Consider the following 14813-nt stretch of genomic DNA (forward strand, 5'->3'; position numbering starts at 1 on the left):
CTGTAACTGTTTCACTCTTCCCTGTAAGTCTTTGTTAATGGATCATAACCCTGAAATTCAGTCAGCAATTCTTGATACAATCCAGATCATTTATTCAGATTATTTGTTGGTAATATGGCATGCTTGGGATTTCATTACACTTTTATTGCACTCAGAAGCATTTGTGGGCAACCGTTCAAGTAGAGGGCAATACTCCATCACACTTTTTTATGTATGATATTTACTTTATGCTGGTTATCCACTGACACATGAGCAGAGTAAACTCAGCAAATGTGTAATGAACTGAATTTCTCTGTTATTACTCTTCCAGCTGTATAAAAGATGTAACTTGGTTGTAGAGTCTGTCACCTCCAACTAATAGCTTTGTTATCAGTTCTAAGTGGCAGCTTTCTGATGGTAGGGGATGAGACTTGGTAGAATGAGTCAGTCTAACCTATTTCATAGTGACTATGTGTCCACAATGCACTTTTTATACGTAGTATTGACTGGGGGATGTGCTTTTAACCTCTGTAAATGTGGCAAGAATTACCTTTTCACCCTAGATGAGCCCTCTTGACCTCCTTTGGATCTGTGTGGTTGGGCATCTTGTACTGAAGCTAAATATCTGTTGTACTTACAGCTATTTATAGAGATGTGAACACTACTAACTATACCAACTCTGCAGTGATTCACAAAGTTTATAAATGTACCCTTGAATTATATTATTAATACCTGACAGTTCCGAAGGCTATAGAAAATTCTGGATAATAATACATAGCTGGAGAAATCTGCACAAATATGTATATGTCTTAACTCATATTTGATTTCTTTGTCAAAATCAAGTTCCAGTTGTCATTTCATCCCAAAACTTTTCTGTAAAAGCATACAATCTTTGAGTGAATTTATACTGCAATCTGAGTAAAAGAAATTATTTTCATCTTTAAAATCCTTTTTGCACCTGCTGCTTATAAGATCACTCTAGAACAGTGAAGATGTTTTAGAGAGCACAAAAAATAAAGATGTTACAAATATTTAACAACCTATTCCATTTTCCTGGAGATCTTAGACAAGTTTAATCCACGATCTTCCTTCTAATGTAAAGAGCTGCCACACTAGGGCCTGGGGTCAACTGCAGTCTTTCCATTCAAGGTGTCTTATTTTAATGTACTATTTGATATTTCTCCCTTTTGTTTACCTCTACTGCCAGGCACCTCTCTGCCCAACCTCATCATTTAGATTACAGCATAATAAGCCATTTATACTCACACGTAATAGGGTGAATTTCAGAGAGGACAAGTGGAAGGGGAAGATTTGAGTGTCGGTGAATGAGTAAAGAAGTTCTTTGACCTTTGCTGTAGCTATCAAAATCTGTGACACCACCTAGAACATATTTTATTTGCTTTTATGTTGATAGAAACACAGAAAAAAGACCCATGTCTAAGGCAGAGGCACCAGCTTTTTCATGAAAAATGTGTCTATGGACGTTGTAAACGTAGAGAGGACTGGATGCGTAATGGTTTCAAAACTGTCCCCTACATTGCCTCTGTTTGAATGTGTAGTTTACACTATACTGTTCAGATCAGGCCACATTTTAGGATCTCTTCTTATTTCTTGTAAATGTAGATAAAGAGTGTTAGGCTTTCTTTACATTTATTTAAGCTTGCTTCATCAGGAAAAAAAAATATTGAAACCATTAAAAAAGATGTTGTCTTCCAAAGATCTTTACGTATTCTTGTACATTAGCAGCTGATCATATCGACTAGAGAACTGTTAGTGACTCAACAAGAATAAAGAATGTTCACCCTGTCCACTTTTTTTCATATACATATTTTGGCAAAATCAGTTCAGTGAGAATGCCTGAATGTAAAATCATTTAAAAAAAAAAAATAAATAAAAATAGATGCAAGAGCCAGAAGCTGACGAAAGCCAAGCAGAAGAAAAGGACACACTAAAAATGGCATGTGCACCTCTCAAGTCTGAAGGCTGAAAGGAGTAACAGACTGGGGCTAAGGACAAAGCAGTCACCGAGGCAGAGTTTCACCAGTTTTGTGCCTTTCAAAATAGTTCTGAGGAGCGGATCTGTGTAGGCAAGCTAGAAAATGAAAAAAATACCTTTAAATATTAAAATCCTACTGCTATGATATTTTGCTAAAATCTTCCCCTTGAGCCACTGGGAATCGGCTAAATATAAAGTGTATTTGCTTCACTACCACCTTCTTCTGAAAGTGTTCCAGTATTTAGGGGATGAAAACTGAGTACACGTGACATCTTGCAATTAGCTAGCTACTCCATTAAGGTATTCGCTTAAACTGGGAGGGAAACAGAGACAGAAGGAAGCTGAGAAGGAGTCTACAGACCTGTGTGTTTTTAAAATACCTAACCTTTGAAAATGGCTGATTCAAAGTTATGTTAGACCCCATATATATTAATTACAGCTAGAATTTATAAAAAAAAAGTTTTAACCATGAAAATGTCTATGAAGATTTTTTTCATCTGTATTATTTTGCATGACACTTTTATATTTTTGTATAATAAATTTTAGAAAAGAGACATTTCTGTATAGGAAAACAACTTAAAAATTGTTTAGGGTAAAGCTACTTTTGTAGGGGTAAAAATTCCATTTAATCATAAAATAATCTGTTATTTGGATCAAGAATCTGATCAATTTTTTTTTCCAGTAGCACATTGACTAATTGCTTATATGTAGATTCCACATTTCTTCCAGTCCTTTAAATTCCCATGCTGGTCTTACCACAGTCTGCTCCCTAACTCTGAACGTATATACTGACATCTCATTTATTTTGGGTGAGTTTATTTCTGAATTTCCAAGAAGCACAGTGTTTGGAGTTGTTTTACAACCAATATTCATCAGCTCAAATTTGCAGTATCAAATGAGCATAATTCAGTTTTTCCTCACCTCTTCTTTGTCTTTATTTTCACAACTTCATCTCATGATTTTTCTCTTTCTCTTAAATTTCAGAAATTGCATTTGCTTGGTCTTGCTCTTTTAGTCCCCAAGTCACTCTTGCTCTTGGATTTTGCATTGTCAGGAATTCTACCACCTTACTGGACTTTCATTTTTCCAGACCATTGAAACAGAAAATGAACAAAAATCAACTGCCGTGTTCATCTACATGGTGCAGTGATTCCTGGATGGGGTGGGCCTTGCAAAGCAGTAGAGTTCTCCAGCTTCTGCATTGCCCCAGGAGGGACTCCAGGGGCACATCCGCAATACCACATTGAATAGTGCTGGGGAGCATTACAAACACTGAAATTTGATAATCTGTCCTGTGAAATAGTCATAGAATCACAGAATAATTAAGGTGGGGAGAGCCATCTGAGGTCATTTGTTCCAATCCTTGGTCAAATTCACAAGTGTTATTTTGTCCTGAGCTGATGAACATTTTTCTAAAGAGTTTCTGAACATGGCTCACTGACCAGAGACTGCTTTCAGTAGGGAGTTTGAATGCAGTCACTCTACTTTGGAGGTTAAGGGAACTTAACAATATGAATATGGGCTTTTCCATGCCAGCAGACCTGGGGTTTTGACTCAGAAACACTTAATTATTAGTATAAAAGTAACCTTTCTTAACTCTGTTGACACTGAGTATTCGCTATCTACCAACATTGATGTGGTTGCTGTGCTGTACTACACTATCAGTCATCTCCTTCCGTCTTCTACATTATCTGAAGGAGGCATTTGCTCATATTCGTGGAGGAACTTCTGTGAAACATAGTGACTATTCCAGAGTTAAAAATAAAAGTTTGTGATACAACATTAAAGTATTTAATTCATTGTTTTCCCCACATGAGCAATGAAAGTAGACCTTATTCTTTTTTGGGTCATATCTGCGGTACCATATCTCTATTGTATTTGATTGTGACTTTCTAGTGGTGGCTTGTAAGAACAAGATTAATTTCCATCTCCCTGATATGTAACTTGTTTATGGTTTTTTTTCTCTCCCTCTCACTCAAAGATTGTCATCAGAGATTGCACAGTTAGGGCCAAGGCTAATATTCCTTTTATGTGGTTGTAGACAGCTACAACATAGGTGTCAACAACCTTTCATAGTTGACACACAGCAATGATTCATATGGCCTGTCTGAGATCTCCTTTCTAGAATGGGATGAATCTAATCTGAAAAGAATCTGCCTATGTGTACCTGCCATGAAGAGTGCGGACAGCCAGCTCACATGGAGATGGCCTCAGCACTGATGTCCCCACGTTGGTAGGATGACTAGATGCTCCCATGAGAGTTGAACAGCCTCTTAGCTCAGTTGGTGTGCCTGGCTCCCACATTCATGTCCAACATTGCCAGCCTTGGGGTAGGGAATTTCTCTCTTCCCCAGTTAGAGCTGGCAAGGACCATCAAGAGCTTTTCATGTTATCTTCCCCAGTGGAGGCTGTGGTCATCCAGTTTGCCTGGCTGCTTTGATCCCTCGTTGACCTGACCTAGCTTTATCTGAACCCTCTTTACAGCACTGGCCCCTATGGCACTGATAATCTTTAAACTGCCTCTAGGTGGTTGAGAAACTATTTTGTCTAAGCATGCAAAGCTGACAGACAAACCACGCCATGGCCTCGAAGCTGCATGCCGGTTGCTTGTCTGTGTAATGCCTGGTCTGCACATTCCTTTTGTGCCCCTGGGTGTCATCACCTGCAGAAATTAAGTTATAAGCTCCTAAGGGCAACTGCTACATCTTTCCTTACTCTGAGAAGGTCGATACTTCTATTTAACATTTTGTACAGTTTTACATTGCAAGGTGCCTAGCTTTGACTAGTTGAAATTCATACTAGGCAGTGGCTTGCAAATTACTTAGGAATGGCTTAGTTTTTCTTGTGGAAACTTTTTAAACTTTTTTCCTATGCTTTCCAGGAAAAAGCTTTCCATTCCAGTAGTGTCAGGATGTTTATTAGTGCATTTTTCCTTGAGAATGTTTTGGAGGAGGAAATGGCATTTTACTCGAAGAATTTTTTATCAAGAAAAATTTTGAACAGTTGTAGTTATTTAAAATTTAGATACAATTGAGAACAGAAATAGAAGACAAAACTTCAGGAGAAATATATAATTCTCCAGTCTAAGGTATCAAATTTTAAGATCTGAAAGGCACCAACTTTGGGAAAAGAGATTCATCAATTTACTTCATGTGGCAGCCTTATACATTTCTCCCTGGAGCGATGCTCTTCTGATACTGCTGCTGTTAACAATTGCCACTATGAAAAGTGAGTGTATTAACATTTTTCTGTATTGCTTATCATGACAATATCTAAAAAAAGTTCTAGGTAGCAGAATTTGCCCGCATAATGCTAAGGTAATGACAGCACTGTTCAATGAAGTACTGTGTAGAATTGCCCAGCTAGCTTTCAGTAAGTCAGAAAAAGAGTAAAATAGATAAGGCTAACATGGCCTGACTGCTTCATATACAGACAGAGAATCGTTTGGTCTGAACCTGGGTACCACTGCGTGAAATTGCATAATACGTTGCGCACATATACCCTAGGAGTTTTACTGCCCTAGTTAGGGTGTTGCAGTGATACGCAGAGTTACGCAACCAAATCGGGAGCACAGGCAGCTCCCAGGGCTCTGTCCCTACCCCAGTGAGCAGCTCCTCCTCCTTACCCATAACCCGTCCCCCTTGAAGCGAGATATCTGGGTAGCCCCTTGAAAGACGACCGCTTACATGCTGTTTCATATATCTCGCAGCAAGACCTATTTTTTGAGCTTTCCAGCCTAAATGTGACTGGTGAGGCAGATAAATGCTCCGTGGCTCCAAAATGGAACTCCTTGGGATCCACCTGTTTTTCATCAGCACCAGAATCCGCATTCCCTTGCTAGACAATTTTCTGAAAACATACTTCTTTTGGTAAAGTGACAGTTCTTTTGTATAGGCAATCTTGCCCTCACAACATTCACAGTATTCCCTTCAACAAGACATTTAAAACACTGGTCATAACAAATTTATCCAATCTATTCTAATTAAAAATAATGTATGGTCCAGGATGTCAATGTATTTTTCCTTTTTTTTCCTGGAGTCAAGCAATTATTATGAAACTCACAATGCTTACTGATTTGTGAAAAGCTTGCCAGTGAAATTACTTGAAGCATCCACTTCTATGATGTTAATTTGTCTTAAATAACCTCAAAAATGTCAACCGAAGTGATCAAAATCAAATTTTACTCATGGTGGCTTTTTCTCTCTGTTAAAAAAAGTGTTAGTTAATTAATGTTTGAAATTTGTAGTACTGAGTATTTTTAGGTTGTCATTTGTTAATGATTGTTTTTACTTATTTAAAATCTCTAAACGCTTTTCCCTGTCTGCCTTAATACTTTTATTCTTGTCAATTCTTGGTGTCTGGTTACACGTGTAGTAGAAATTTTTATGCTCATAGTTTTATAAAATAATTGTTTACTGGAATTATTTTGGCCTATAGCTGATTTTTAACATGTGAGAACATGCAAGTTTTGAACTATAAGTCTTAAGACACAGGAAAAGAACGACTGCTGTATTAACTCTATGTGGCCTATGTGGCATCACATGCACTTTTGCCAAACCTGTCCCAGCAAAGCACGGGAGACAACGTTTGCTTTTCAGCACCTTGTGCTGTGTAGAGGTCTAGCTGGTTGGTGTGCAGGGACTGAAGTTTCAGTCTGGAGATGATCCCAATTCCATTTGGTTCTACATGTTTTACTGAGCTTTGAATTCAGCAGCATAGAAAGAGGAATCTTACAGGTATTAAGAGGTATTTTCTACAGGGAATGGTCCATGTTCAAAGTTTTCCGGTGCATAAACAGCACCTCTACAAATACTTAGATGCACAAGCAGCACAGGGAGAGATCCTGTTCCCACTGAAGCAAATGGGAATTTAGAGAGAAATATTCGTTAATCTTCTATGTGGAGTTTTGAAGAATAAGGAGTAATCTTCAAAAAGAGAGATAGAGAAGTGCTATGACAGTGTTTTAGAAAATAAGCAATTTTATTGCACTAATACAACATATGTATGTATATATATATGCAACATATATACAGTATATGTAGAATATATATATAGAATACTCTAACTTTTAGAAACTATTTTTCCTCTAGCATTAGGTGATTCTGATTTTTGAAGTTGGGCCACTGCAGTCAGCAGTGGAAGTCACTGAATGGTCAGTATGTCAGACTGAAGCATGGATTTATGGCCCAGTGAAGGTCTCCTATCTTTCAAAATTCTGCAGAAAAAAATGAATTGCTGCGTTTGGTGCTTGAATGAGACAGACATGTGCTTGCAGTCTGCAAGAAAACAGCTGAGCTTATGCAGTCGGTAGCACACCTAAGCACTTTATTTCCCAGGGATCTGGTGAGTCCCCACCATCGATCCTTTTAGCCCGTGCACTGGCTTTCTCCCCATGGAAAACAAGGCAGAGAGGATGCAGGGTTGTGTGCTGGGGTATTACTCCAAGAGGCAGTTTAGTGGCAACCAGGATACACATCCAGGCTAAAAGCCTGGAAGCATTCCTGAGTCCCTCAGTTAAGACAATTCTAGCAATTCAGCGCTAGCACTTTTGCCTTCTGTCTGAACCCAGGCGTCCCTCTTGGCTGGTTTATGTAATAGGATCCTATTTTGCAACCACACATTTATCTTCTCTGTAGGGTCCTCTATTTAAATTCTGAATCTTTAGGACAATAAATTAATACTTTGCAAACTGCTGCAGCAATACTTCTGTCTGCTAGAGGATGTCTGTAGATTCTTTCAATTCTGGTATTTGAAGATCAAGAATAAACCTCTTTTTTTTTCTCAGAGGTGCACAGGCACAGCCAATATTATTATATTATAAACATAGCTTATATGCCATGGAACAGCAGACAATGTACAGGTAAGTTTTCAAAGCAGTGCCTGATATAGAAAACTTTGCTGAGCAAATTCATAAACATGCTTTGACTTTTGATCCACATGTGTGCATTAATATATACACTTGTTTCTGCAGCTTTACTCTTTGTGAAGTCTTTACTTATCTGGGATATGTTGCTGGCTGCAACTATTTTGTAAGTAATACCTCAAACTGGGAATGAAAGATGGGAAAAAGCAATGGTAGATTTCTATATTCATTCAGTCAATCAGTTTTTTAAGAAAATATCTTTAGTATGTGACAAACACACAGTTTGTTAGTTTTCCCCACAGATTACTCAGAGCACATGGGCTTTAATCTGATTTGACAGCCTTGTGATATTTTCTGCCATTCTTGTTCTTAGCAAAGTGCTCTAAAAATGCATCTATAATTTATTTATGGGACCTTCTTTAACCCTTGAATAACTAGAATGTACACCATACCTTTCATCCTTAAGCTGTCAGTACTGATTGTGGAAAGTGCCATCAGACACCTCCGAGGTTAAATGGCTGAGCATTTCGCTTTCCATTGTTTTCTGTCAGAATGCTGAAGAAGGAATAGCAGAACCCTCTCCCACATTACCTCTCTACAGCAAAATTCACTAGCACCGTAAAGACACACAGCTATTAATAATTTTGTGAGATACTTTAATTTCCGACAAAGGAAACTCCCAGGCCAATTTATTTTTGTCTGTGGCATGAACTATTTTTTCCACTTAAAACTAACTGAACTCCTTTCAACATGAATATACCATTACAAATCTTATATAAAAAGCTCTTCCTAATGGGCACAATTCATAACTCTTGTAAAGCTTCTAACTTCTCTTTCACTATTTGCTTCTCCCTGTATTTGAATTTCTTGTAGTTGTTTAATATCAAATAAATCTTCTATTTCTGTGGTGCCAGAAGTGACTATTAGCTGGGATTAATTTAAACACTAAACCAGCAAAACCATGATTATAATAATATCATAAACATAGCCCCAGCGTCTGTGCATTTATTTTGGATTTGGCCTGAGCATCTTCCGTACTTTTGTGTCCTTCTGAAATGACAGGGAACAATTTTCCTTCCCTTCAGGCTTGGAAATATTAGCAGATCAGCTTAGTGTCCTATATTGCTGGTTGTGCTACATTGCTATCTTGATAGTGGGTGAGGGGCCTGATTACTGAATACCTGTATTTCATAGAATCACAGCATAGCTGGGGTTAGAAAGAGTGTTTGGTAATCATCTATTCCATCTATAAAGCAGGTCTAGTTAGGTCAGGCTGCTAAGTGACCTGTCCAGTTGAGTTATGAATATCTCCAAAGATGGAGATTCCTCAGACTTCCCTGGGCCCCATTCCAGTATCTACCTCACTGTAAAATTTTTTTTCTTAAGATCTAGTCAGAATTTCTCTTGTTGCAACTTGTGCCCATTGCCTGTTGTTTTCTTACTGTGTACTTCCTAGAGCAGTCCAGCTCCATCTTTACACCATCAGGTTACTGTAGGTAGCAGTAAGGTTTTCCATTCAGCTTCTCCCCTCAGGGCTGAACAAACCCAATACTTTTAACTTCTCCATGTTCATCTCTTGTGCTGGAGATCCCTAACCCTGGACACAATAATTCTGATGCAGTTGCTTGGTCTTTTCTTCTCACGCAGTCCTCTGATACACCCAGCATTTCAAAGCTGGCACGGCGAAATGAGCCACTGAACATTTTCCCATTGTTAATGTCAGCTCTACCTCTGCTGAGATCCTTGAGAAATGTCTCACAGGCTGTGGAAGCTGACTTTTAATGGCACAGGAGGATAGACTAGATGATTTTTTGATGTGGTTTCCATTTTGGTTTCTATACCTCTGAAAATTGCATGAACATCTTGGAATCACTGAAGAGACATAAGCATCCAAATTACTCTCTGTACTAGATAATAAGAAGGGAGATACTTGCCTTCTGGGAAGTATGTCTTTATACCCATACCATACAAATGTCTGCGGTTATTCACAGTTCTGGATGTTCTCATATGTAGTTGATAATGATAATGTGCAGTTAATAATAACTGATCAGCCCTGCAAATGAGGTCATGGTTTTGGCTCCCTGGCTGTATGGTCTGGTTCTGCAGTGTCTTTCACATCAGAGAGGACAACATAGCACAGGGGCTTTTCCATACTGTGCCAACTGAGGATGGTTCCAGTGAGACTGTATATCAGAAGACAAAGAGCTCCGCCAAGACTCAGCCTGCTCAGAACGATAGCTTATGCTGTGCTAAGGTAGGTGCTGGGATGCTGTTTCTGTACCATTTGGGAAACTTCCTCCTTCCCTCCCCAGGATACAAGTTCTCATCAGTCAGGTCAAGGTACATACTGACACTGGTGCAGACTGTGCAATCTTAAAAGTTTTCTGGGTCAGGAATGATTTTGGCCCCAAGAATATATGTACTTGCTTTCATTTAAACAATGCCCTTACTTTGTTTTTTCCACTGTTGACATACACTGAACTCATGGCAGTTCAAGTCAATAAAGAAATGCTCCTGCCCAATGCATGTAAATGAGTAGTTCCTGCAGAAGACTTCAGTATATGACATTCACAAAATATGTACCATCGCTCCTACTGTACAGGAGGACAACTTGTTGCCCTTGATCAATGGTGCATTTTGAGTGTTTTTGCAGCTGCTGTTGTCAATAACTGGGAGTAAACTTCCCTTATGGACAAATTAGCACTCATATTTTCAGAAAAACGATAAAGGACATGGAAAAGGCTGATATACACAATACTTTCTTAGTCTCAGTCTTTACTGGTGAGATTTACCTTCAGGAATCCAGGCCCCCGAATACAGAGGAAAAGTCTGGAGCAACGAAGACTTACTCTTAATGAAGGAGAATCAGGCTAGGGAACATTTAAACCAATTGGACATATACAGAAGGGACCAGAAGGACCCAATGGGCTTTGATGGCTCTGTCTAATGTTGTTCTGAAGTCACTCTTGATTATCTTTGAAAGCCTGGAAGAGGTTCCAGAGTAGAGAAAATGTCACTTTTTTCTCCAAGAAGGAAAAAAGGTCCAGTTCTCGGCTCCTAGAACAAGAAAGACATAACTGGAGCAAGTCCAGCTGCAAAGATATTTAAGGGACTATAGCATCTGTCATAGAAACAGAGACTGAGAGAGCTTCGGCTATTTAGCTTGGAGAAGAAAAGGCTCAGGGTATCTTATCCATATGCACAAATATCTGACTGGAGGGGGAATAAAGAAGACTGAGCCAGACTCTTCCCACTAGTGCCTGGTGACAGGACAAGAGGAAATGGGCACAAACTGAAATACAGAAAAATTGTTCTGAAAGTAAGAAAAACAGATTTACTGTGAGATTGACCAAACACTGGAACAAGTTACCCAGAGAGGTTGTGGAGTTGCTGTCCTTGAAGATATTCCTTACTGGATTGGTTCTGAGCAACCTGTTCTAGCTAACCCTGCTTTGAGCAGGAGAGTTTGATCTAGCTGATATTCAGAGGTCCCTTCAAACATCAACCATTCTGTAATTCGGTGATAATTTCCCATAATTTTGGGAGAATGCCTTGTTTTTTTACTGCCTTTTTAACTTACATAACTTACATAACTTTTCTATGTTTTGGAGGATTAGTAACTTTCTGATACCTTCTCTTAGCATACCTTGGCACAAATGTGCCATGATAATGCATATGATAATATATAAATAAAAGAACCTCCTTCTCGACATTTTTGCTTTATTTTCTTCTACAGTAGCTTTCTTAGCAGCTGTGTGACAGTAACCAGTGCTGTAATCTCTTACAAATGTGTATGGCAAACTAAAATATGATTGTCATCTTTCAGTTCATTCCCCATATTTTTCAAATATCCCCATCTTAAAGTATCCTGGTGAAAAAGTCTAAGATGGATATTTGCGCAGACACAAACTCTGGCCCAGGCTGTCCAGACATGATGAGTCAGCTCCTTTCCAGAAGCTCTATAGATATGTGAGCATGAGCAAGTGTGCAAGTTAACAAATCCTAACAATGTTAGAGATGGACATAGTAATACAAGTCTAAAGGCGGCATGTCAACCTGTCCTTGTCTACCTGTAAAGATGGACCTACAGAGCTGGCACTTCCTGAAGAGCTGTTCAGTCCATTATCCATGGTTAAGGACGCTCAGGTTTGCAGCAGTGGCCACAATTGTTTTGAAGGAGAAGCCAAGAATTCCCCATCACAACCTTGATGCCAACTCCTTGGTAGCCTTGGGCAAGTCATTTAACTTCTTTGACTCAATTTCCCCATCTGTTAAATGGGGATAATAGCAGAGGAGCATTCTGAGGATTAATTAATTAGCTAATGTTTGTAAAGTACTTTGAAGACCAAAGGCTTTAAGTGTTATTGGGGTGTTGAATTAGCTTTCCTCATTTTGGCACACAAAGCCCCAGTATTTGCTTTGCCAGCAAATGCTGCTGGCCAGTATTTGCCAACATGTGCTGACAGAGAGCATGTTGATGATCAGCCATTTATAAATGGAGATCATAGAACGGTAAAGGTTGGAAGGGACCTCTGGAGATCATCTAGTTCAACCCTCAGCATAGCCCATACAGGGACTGAACCCATGACCTTGGCCTTAGCAACACCATGCTCTAACCAGCTGAGCTAAAGCTTCTCCAGCACTTTTGGAGGTGTAGGTAGTCACTCATCCCTGAGCATCCCAGACAGATACACCATTTTCCCCCTGTGGGGAGGCAGTGCAGCGGTTTCAGAGTGGTCTCTTGAAGTGTACAAGGAGTAAATGCCAGTGAGTGCTTCTCATTGCTTCTCCTGCTAGTGCAGTATGAAGCAGAGCCCATTCATGAGGAGTTTAGACTCTTCCCACACACCATCAGGTTCTCCTGGAGCTCCACTCTTTCTTTACTTCTCTGATCCTTCTTTCAGCCCATTTCTGAGCATCTGATCTGTGGGTCAGGGTCCATTCTCCACTTCCTCTGAGCTGGCTAGCAGCTCACAGAAGTGGGAGCACATCTCGCTTTTCTGAAATGGTATTCCAGTAGGGCGAGGGATCTGTGTGAAAGGCAATATAGCCTTTTTTTACACACACACACACACGCAGATTCCAGCAGAGTGTCACAAAAGTGGGTGCAGTATCAGACTTACCGGTCGTCAGAAGTTGCCCTGTCCAACGACGTGTACTCAGCCCCTCAGCTCCAGGACACACAGACAGCTCTGGGTTGGCCTCTTTCCCTCCTAGGCTTGTCCAGTAGCACCAGATCCATCCCTAGCACCTGGGATTAGGCACCTGAGGCGTGGAGGTAAGTGAATCCCTGGGATTCACTGAGTGCCCTGCCTCAGCTAGTCGAGCTGGGAAAGCCTCCTTTCTACAACTAGAAATCCAATGCAATTTCTTGGGCTTAGAGAAGCATGGCCTTCTGCTATCAGAGAGTGGAGCCCCCAGAATGGATTAAAAAATTCAAAGACTATGATAATTACACAAAGTAAACAGAAGGAAAATGCTGATTGGCAACAGAAAGTTATTATGAAAATGTCATTTTACTTTGTCCATCATCAAAACAAGCTCAGTTGTTATTAGCAGCTAAGGACTGTGAATTCCAAAAATCATTCATTTCCTAGAAGACAAATCTTTAAATGACTGCACTGACATTTTAATCCCACCTATTATTATTAATAAAGAAATCATTCACACCAAAACAAAACACTCATCCTCCTCCAGTCACTGTAAAGACAGCAATTACAAAGTACAACAAAAAAGATTTTTCTTAAGGGCTGCTAGGGGAAAAAAATATACTATTACTGACAATTCAGTGTGAAAATTTTCTATATATGGTCTTGCTGCGTTTGCTCTCCAATGTTTTGTGTTTCACCCCTTTGCAGTAAAATTGTTGAGGAGTAGTTTCAAAAGAGAGACTTCTAAAAAAAAATGCCATACAGGTTCTCAGTGTTGATGGAGAATAGGGGAGTTCTGGAAGAGATAAAGATGCTGAGTTCATCAAAGCATTATTTTATTTCATGACTATGCCTACTCAATTTGGCACAAAATATATGGTTTTGAAGTTTCTTAAACACACCTGAATTACTAGGATCAGACATATTAAACTATGATACCAAACAAAACACCTGCATTGATAATTTTGCACCCTTTAATGTTTGCAGAGGGTGTACTATAAAAATAAGAGTTTGGAAGACTGTTATTAGATGGAATTGCAGTGAGATTTTATGTTGACGGAGGTACTGTAATAAATATTTTATCTTTAATTTTTATTTTTATTAACTTATGAAAAGGGATAAAACTTCTTTGAATCTGTTTATTAGAGACATGCTGAAATGGCTTCTAAGACATAATTTCTTTATCTGACAAACATGATGAATGTCTCTGTTTCAGAGAGGGGATTGTTTGGGGGTATAATTTTGGTACTTCCAAATTTCTCATTCTTACAGGTATGTGCTGAGCTCTTGGTGGCAAAAGTTACCTCAGCTCAACAACCTGGTAGGTTTTTCTCCAGGCTCATAAGGTGGTTTGTGTAAATTGTCCTCTGTGTTCTGTAAATAAGAGGTCTTGAAACAAAATAAATGGCTCCTGGGAATGTGTATATACATTTCTTCCAGAAGCAGTAAGATGTGAGTAGTCTAAGACGGTTGGAAATTTCCATAGAAATATTACTTCATAACACCTGTCATGAAAGAGTGGGCTGCACCATGGCAGCTCCATCAAGCTCTGGATCGGTACCTTCTGGTGTGTTTGTAGAGTCCTGGGCAAAAGGAGGCAGCTCCTTATAATTAGGGAATATAACATTCATTACTACAGAAACATAGGAAATAAATTGGAACACATACAGCTTTAAAGCCACATATTAATTAGTTAACTATTATTTCAGTGATGTGCAGGGTTTTACGTGAACCATCTGCACAGAGGTAATATTCATCCTGTAGCAAATAACAAAAACTAAAATTAGGCAGGCAGTGAGAGTTAGGTTTTTTGCTCTTTTCCTTG

This window comes from Rhea pennata, chromosome 2 (genome assembly GCF_028389875.1).
Source record: "Rhea pennata isolate bPtePen1 chromosome 2, bPtePen1.pri, whole genome shotgun sequence".
Taxonomy (NCBI): Eukaryota; Metazoa; Chordata; class Aves; order Rheiformes; family Rheidae; genus Rhea; species Rhea pennata.